Genomic DNA, 7,694 nt, shown 5'->3' with positions numbered 1-7,694 from the left:
CATCTCGTCAGTAAAGCCGGTTCTGTGATTAGTAGACAAGCTACGCAAAATCGCGTATATAATCGGCAATGAATCGCCTGAGATTTTGAACGCGATTTTGCGTAGCTTGTCAGTGAACTACGGCTCTGTGTAGTAAATGCCGCTACATCTGAAAGCACGTGCTGGAGATTTACTACTAATCGCAGAGCCGGCTTTACTGACGAGATGTGCATGAAAATCGCATTCGATTTTTTGCACAGCCCTAACTGTAATAATATGGAGCCCTGCACATGACATGCAGGCAAAAAAAAGTCCTACGTCATTGTATTGTATAATATAACAAATTTAATTTAATTTAATTTAATTTAATTTAATTTTTGTTTACAAACCTTGAAAACCGAGACAAAGTTACCTAAAGTTACAGTATAAAGCAGAGATAAAGCAAAATACTTCAATACTGTGAATGCACTCGTTTTTCATTACACTCCATGAACAAAGCATACTTGTGCATGTACAAAGCATACAAGTGCCAGCCATCGCTACACAACTAATCCAGAAAAATGCGGAAAAGTTACATAAAAGTGTCACAGCAAAAATAGCTCTACAAATCTTAGAGGAATAAATCTGAGAAGACTTCCTGTGAGTCTGCAATGGTCTCTGCTGCAGAAAGATTGATAATAATACAGCATCTGTGTGATTTCACTCTTATTTTTCATTATAATGGATATCCGTTATAAAAAAGAAGCAATATAGCAATTATAAGTCGAGGGTTTCTAGCTGTGCTCCTCTCTTGAGATTTGAGACCTTCTGACCATCTGTTGTGCTTTAAAAGCGTGAGTGAAAGGAGAGGAAGAGGAAGAGAGAGAAAAAGAGGGAGGGAGTAAAGCCGAGAGTTTGTCGCTGAGGAGAAGCAGAAGTTGAAGTCAAGGAGCCCACATCCGGTGGCTGTGTAGTGGAAATGCAACTGCAAGGGGAAACAGAACAACACTGTGCAACAGGGTGCGTGTTGACTATCACACAGCTGGTGGTGCAGTCAGTTCTCACTCATGGACAATTATCTGCATTTTTCACATATATATGCACTCCAGACCTAAACATGACCACTCGCATACACACTCACATAAACAGAGTCTCCAACAGCTGGCACTTAAAGGAAGCACACACACTTATACAAAACACAGCTGGCGAACACTCAAAACATAATGACACAAAACAGACAACCAACACACACACAAACTTGATCTTTTGCCTAGCAGAGCTGAATTCATAATAAGTCCTCTCTATCTCTGAATCGGAGAGGCTCATTTGCATAGGAAAAAAGACTTGATGTTTAATATTCATTAGTAATGCACAGGGTTGACCACATCCTAACACAACAGGAAATACTTTTATGAAAAAAGGACTACTCGAATGACCCATAAAACACAAGGGATCGTCTCAAAACCAAGTGAGCTACCTACCTTTTTTTTTAAACATTATACAACTAAAAAGATGCTGCGAGATTTCTTGCTAACAATAAATGGGAGAAGATTTTGTTGTATGGACATGCTGATTTGTTGCATAACCCACATGAATAAGTCACATGCATCAACTCTGCCATGAAATGCTCATTGTGTCACTGTGTATGTATACGGGATCTGGTGTTTGCCTGACTGGGAAAGGCAGTCAGTGTCATTTTTACTTCCTTGTTATCAGTTTATGAAACTAACGTGTGGGTGTGGACTGTGATGCATTACAACATTAAAAAGTACATAATAGCATGATAGCAATTAAAAGTACATTTTAAAAAAGGGAAGGAAAAAAACCGGCAAAACCCTTTATCTGGAAAAATTATGCACTCAAAAAACTATCAAAATATTATTTGTATCTTTGACAATGAAGCTGCAAAACCACTGTTCTATAACAGAGATATATAGATATATCTATATACTGTAGATCGGTTTCCAAGACTAGGATAAAAAATGCGTTTGTCTAAAACACTGGGAGAAATCATGCATTTCTGTCTAAATTTGTTCAGTCAAATCAAGTCATAGTTTCCGAAGATCATCTGCTCCCATTCTGTCATCATCTACCCACCCTCACATCTCTCCAAACTCTGTATGACCCACAGAGCACAAAAGAAGATATTTTTAAATGCAATAAGATATAATAAAATAAAAAAGACGTCAGTGTTGTTCACTGAGCCCAGGTCCAAAGTGTACCTCTGGACTAATCGTTTTTAAATGATCTTATTACTTTTACAATGTCTTAAGGAACTTTTTGAAGCTTCAAGGTTTTGGTATAATGGACTTTCAACTTAGAGACAGAAATCTTCTTATGAAAAATATCTGCATTTGCCTTTCAGATAGGGCTGCACGATAAATCGAAATGGAATCGAGATCGCGATTCGACAGAAGCTGCGATTGTCATGCGTATCTTTCAGTGAAGCACGGTTCTGTGATCAGCAGTAAATCTCCATCCGAAGGCCAGAGGGCGCTCTCGCGCTGAAACTCCAAATACGCCTCGAAGAAGAAACCCAGAAAATGCCTATCGCTGCAGCTGAATAAACAGAAGATTCAACTGCTTTCATTGATTCAACGTGACTAATAAACACACGACTACGGCAATATACGGTTTATCTGGGTTCTTATTATTATAATGTTCATTAAAATAAAGTATATTTATAATGCAATGCCTTTATCACTGCTTAAAGGGATAGTTCACCCAAAAATGAAAATTTGATGTTTATCTGCTTACCCCCAGGGCATGACTGACATTATGAAGTGAGTTTGGAGTAAAAATGTGTTATTAAATGTGGTATTTTCACATGCTTTCAGATGGAGCAGCATTTACTTCACAGCCGTAGTGCACTGAGAAGCTATGCAAACAGCTGTCATTAACGCAAACAATTTCTTCGATTTCTTTTTGCGTAACTTGTCAGTGAACTACGGCTATGTGTAGTAAATTCTGCTCCATCTGAAAGCACGTGATGATGATTTCCTGCTGATTACAGAACCGGCATTACTATCAAAATGCGCATGACAAGCGCATTCGATTAATCGTGCAGCCCTACTTTCAGAGATGGAATTCTTACAGGTTTGTAACAATGAGGGTTAGTCAGAATTTTTTCAGAATTTTCATTTTTGGGTGAACTGTCCCTTTAATTTTCCCCCATTCACAGCAAGAATGATAACTATAATGATAACTATGTTAGCATCCACAGCAATGGATAACAATGTTCTGTTTATTATATATGTGCGCTGCAGTTATGTCATCTAGCGGCTGCCTTTAATGCTCAAGCTCTTCAAAGTCAGGTGGATTCCGACTGGCTGTCAATGTTTTTATCTTTCTTGTTATGCCTAAAAAAACATTATTAAAGTGATTCCAATTATATTGTTCTTCTGTATTGTTGTCGTTATAGATGTGGTGTGGACTTCCCTATTCTAATTGAATTAGAATGATTATTAAAACTCTATACTTTTTCTGTCAATACTTCACAACTTTAAAGAATGTTTACTTCTTTAGTCATGTTGTCTTATCTTGTGCAGTGAGCCTTAGTTTCCACAAAAAAAAAAAAAAATTGGTGAATGAGGTCTGTGAACATGATTCAACACACATGAATCGTATTTACTTATAAACACAAAAACAACATTATTTTTATAAAAGAATATCAAGACATTTCTAATAAATGCTATCTGCTTTAAGGAGCTTGTTTCTTACAATTACTGAACAAACAGGCAAAACTGCAACACAGATAGTCAAATGCAGCTCTGAATGTATGCCATAAAACTAGACTGTTATTAGACCAACATCCAGACAGTCCAGACTTTCACTGCCACAGACACAGCCATGCCTACAGGCTAATGTCGGACAGGAAACATTACTGATGGGGGATAACAGATCAATGGAAATAAACCATGAGGAGAGTATCTTGTAGAATATAATCTAGGCCATCTCCAGAAAACCCTTTGAAAAGCATCCAACTGACAATAAAATGTAAAACCTTCTTTGATGACCTGGATAAATGGGAATCTTCACCCGACCAAGAAAGGAAAGAGATAAAAACCGAGACCTAACAGGAATGGGAAAAGCAAGGGGGAGAGAGAAGCCTGCCTCAGACAATGGAGGAGGGGTCTTGCTGAATGGGACTCCAGTTGGGGGAAAGAGGAGGGTCCCTATTTCGGGAATATCACGACAATGAGAGCAGCCCACAAGCCCGTTTTATCAAAAAAAGGCCTCTCTCCCTCCCCTCTTTCTCTCAGCTGCTGTGAGGCTTAGTTGTGGTATGGAGTGTGTGTCCCTCTGAATGAAACACTGTGTTATGGGCTACATGACGTTCATGCCCCAAGCATGGTCACAAGTATGTGGGAGCTGGATGGAAACAAATATTTTCATCTAATGCGCACACAAAAACACATTCACTCTGATTTCATTCGGAGGACCCCTTTTGGTGCCCATGTCCTGAGAACATGTTCCTCTTAGAGCTGCTTCTAAGGGTTGTCCTTCTGTTTTCATACACTCTTATCTTAAGCTTTCTCTACATTCATCATTCAGTACCTCTTTCAAATAACCAAATTCATTCCACTTCTCCGATGAAAACAAACTCAATCCAGGATGTCATCTCACCCTAAAGTGCTGAGGCACAGTCTAGCTTGTGTTATTGTTGTAGGGTGAAGTCAACAGCGGCTATATTATTACTCTGGTTATGAGTGTAGAGGTCTGTTTTTAAGGGGTCTTGGTGGACTGATGAGCCTGAGATTTAGATCTGGACCTTTAGCAAGACTGAACCCCTGACCTTCCTGAGAGGAAGTTAGTCCATACTGGAAAGTGAGCTTCAGTAGAGTGAGTGAAACAGTGAAAGAACAAACCAAGGCCCATCAATCCTTGCCTCCTTAGGTCTCCTAGCATAAGAGACACTATCATCTTCCACCTACCTTCAAGTACACTTAAAATACACACTGCAACTGCAACCAGTCATATGTGAGCAACACCTAGTAATCATTCTCTACCTGATGGTAGGTGTGTCTAGGGAACATGATTATTATGGAATGATTTTTTTTTTTTTAACACTGGATCTATGCTTGGATTTCTAGCATTTATAAATGGCAGTTTCAGGCCTAGTTCTATTGAATTGTTCCACACCCTCGGACGGATCCCAAACTGGCACTTGGATTTTGGAGAGTCAGATGTACAGTACGGTTGTCAAGGCAACATGGTTATCCATGCAGAAAATTGATGTAAAAAACCTCCACAGAAAAATAAGAGATTAGACCATCTAAAATATCTAAAGACACGGCTTAATATACTAAGCTACAAAACTCAAATTCGGCAGTGCCTCAGTGGCATCAATATCCAGTCCAAAATTCCTAATAAATTATCCTTGTTAACAATGATGTCACCAAATATTTAAGATCATGAGAGAAAAAAGTGAAAACTATATTGATTGACTACTAAGCAACGTTCAATTACTATTTTGCCCAACATTTGATCTGATTAAAGTATGTTATGGTTAAAAAACAAAAATTTCAACATGTACATGTAGCCTATCAGCATATTCAGAATAAACTACCACATGTGCATTAATTTCCTACTGGAGATGCTCATTCTTGCCATTTATTATGCTGCATTTCATTTAATGAGCTCTAAACAATTCTCATTCATGTCCTTAACAATGGCATACCAGAGCACAATGAATTAGAAAACGTAGGCCTCTTCCTCGCTCCAAAAAATGTGTTTTGTTCAGTAGCTTTTCAACAACTGTCTTTTTCCACCATCACACATAATAAACTCAGTTTGGACATGTGCAGATAAAAAAGCATGTTCAGTTACAGTGAATACTATAATTACACAAAAACCTGAATAATACAGCCATTTGCCAGTTTGCCAATTTCAAATATTGGCTTAACTGGGTTATGATTATCTTAATAATGCATTTAAAACAGTGATTACATAATGGGTATGCGAATATCAGAAATGCAGGTGGGTTTTAGTACTGTTTAGTATAATTTATAAGTTGTAAATGCATTTGAGTAGCTAAATATTCCAGTAGAGTCTATTTCTAACTTAGAACTTAGGTTGTCAATAACGCCAGCTGTGGGTAACAAGTTACAAAAAGAGGTACAAGAACTGAAATTACAGTAAATGGCATGAAATGCCACTAACAGACAGGATCTGTGCTATAGCTCAGTCTAACTAGCTGGTAAATGCACTGCAACATCTCTATTAGACTGCAGACCATGTGCGTGTGGGGGTTTGTATGGCTCAAAGACAAACTGCTTTATATCCACTTTGTATAAGAGGAGCAGATGGCCATATTAGTGCTGCTGGCAAGATGGATCTCGATACCAATGAGAGTGCACTCAAAAGAGCTGACTACAACAATATCATTTTATATCACCAGTTCTGCGGGGTTTTCACTGCACCCAGATCAAATTGTGAAGTTTACAGTGGGTCTGTGGTAAGATGGCTCAGCCCGAGTGTAGTTTCCACCTCAACAACAGGAAGAGAAGCGCAGCGCAGATGTCTTCAATCGCTAAAGCCAACACGCCAGCCTCAAACTCAACAACCTGACTTTAAAAACACAATAAGCTGATGTACGGGCATTGATGGAGTTCTTCAGAAACGAAAGCGAGGACTAAAATGAACTTATCAGACGATCCGCTTCATACAAAGATCTCTAAAGTGAAAGATCCGCTTTTTCTGGGGCGGGCGTGATGATGGTGGTGCTGGTGCACCCCTGCAGAAGGGGCGCAGGTGAAGAAGACACTCAAACAAAGGACATTAAATGCACTGATCCATTTCCTCCCCCTCTCTCTCATCCCGTGACCGCTTTCTTTAAGTCTTACCTGCGTGTGTAATGTCGGACAGGTCATAGTTCTTGGCGGTGCGGGGGAACTCTTTGAGTTTGCGGTTGGAGAGGATGAGCGCTCCGCTGGACGCAGCCTCTTCCAGCGCCTTCTCCACGCTCCTGCTGGCCGCTACGGTCGCCGGCAGCTGCGCTCCATCCCCAGCAGCCATCAAACACTAAATATGACCCAACTCTTACTCTTTACAACGACAATCAGCCCTCCTAAACCTCCATCTCATCCGAGGCCGATCCAATAACGTTACACCCCAGAAAAGTACGTTTTTGTACTCCAAAAGTGATGTAAAATCCAGTGATTGAGCAAAGTTGCGCGGTGAGTTGACAGTCCTTGTGCTGCAGCGAGCCGAGAGCAGAAGAGGCGGAGCTTGCGGATTGAGCAAGTCTTGATTGACAGGGCGGACACACCCAATACGAGCTCGGGAAATGAACACAAAAGCGCTGCTCTCATCTCAAGGGGGAAATGATAAAAGTTTTTTGGACGCTCGGAGATTTTGTAATTCAAACTGTAGGAGCTTCACTGCTGAAACCGTAGAAGTTTTCGCATTGTTTGCAGACCGATAGCAGGGCTGACAAGGTTCAACAGTAAGCGGAAGTTTCTAATGGATATATCACAAAGTATTTCCCTGTTTCCAGATCCATTAAACGACGTGCATTTAGAGAGAGGAAATGAAGGACATAAATATTGCATTAACGTTATAGCATTAGGTTCACCCTTACTTTGCTTTATGGGTGTGACACCAAACAATCTTCCCAATGACTTTGGTGTCTATTAAGCTAACCATAAAATATTGGATTGGGTTCATAATCTACTTCCAAAACGTATTAAATAAAAAATATATATATTTAAAAACAACACTGAGGTTAAAAAAAA

The 7,694-nt window shown here is 39.6% G+C and overlaps 1 pseudogene; it reads right to left on the bottom strand.

Moving 5' to 3' along the window:
* The window catches only part of LOC107708353 (leucine-rich repeat and calponin homology domain-containing protein 4-like), a 41,714-nt pseudogene extending 34,258 nt beyond the window's left edge, over nucleotides 1-7,456 (bottom strand).
* Nucleotides 7,457-7,694: the final 238 nt, after the last annotated feature.

The sequence above is a fragment of the Sinocyclocheilus rhinocerous genome, unplaced genomic scaffold (genome assembly GCF_001515625.1).
Source record: "Sinocyclocheilus rhinocerous isolate Xijiao unplaced genomic scaffold, SAMN03320098_v1.1 scaffold611, whole genome shotgun sequence".
NCBI classification, from domain to species: domain Eukaryota; kingdom Metazoa; phylum Chordata; class Actinopteri; order Cypriniformes; family Cyprinidae; genus Sinocyclocheilus; species Sinocyclocheilus rhinocerous.
The sequence above is the reverse complement of the archived record's forward strand: the minus strand, read 5'-3'. Positions and strand labels throughout refer to the sequence as shown.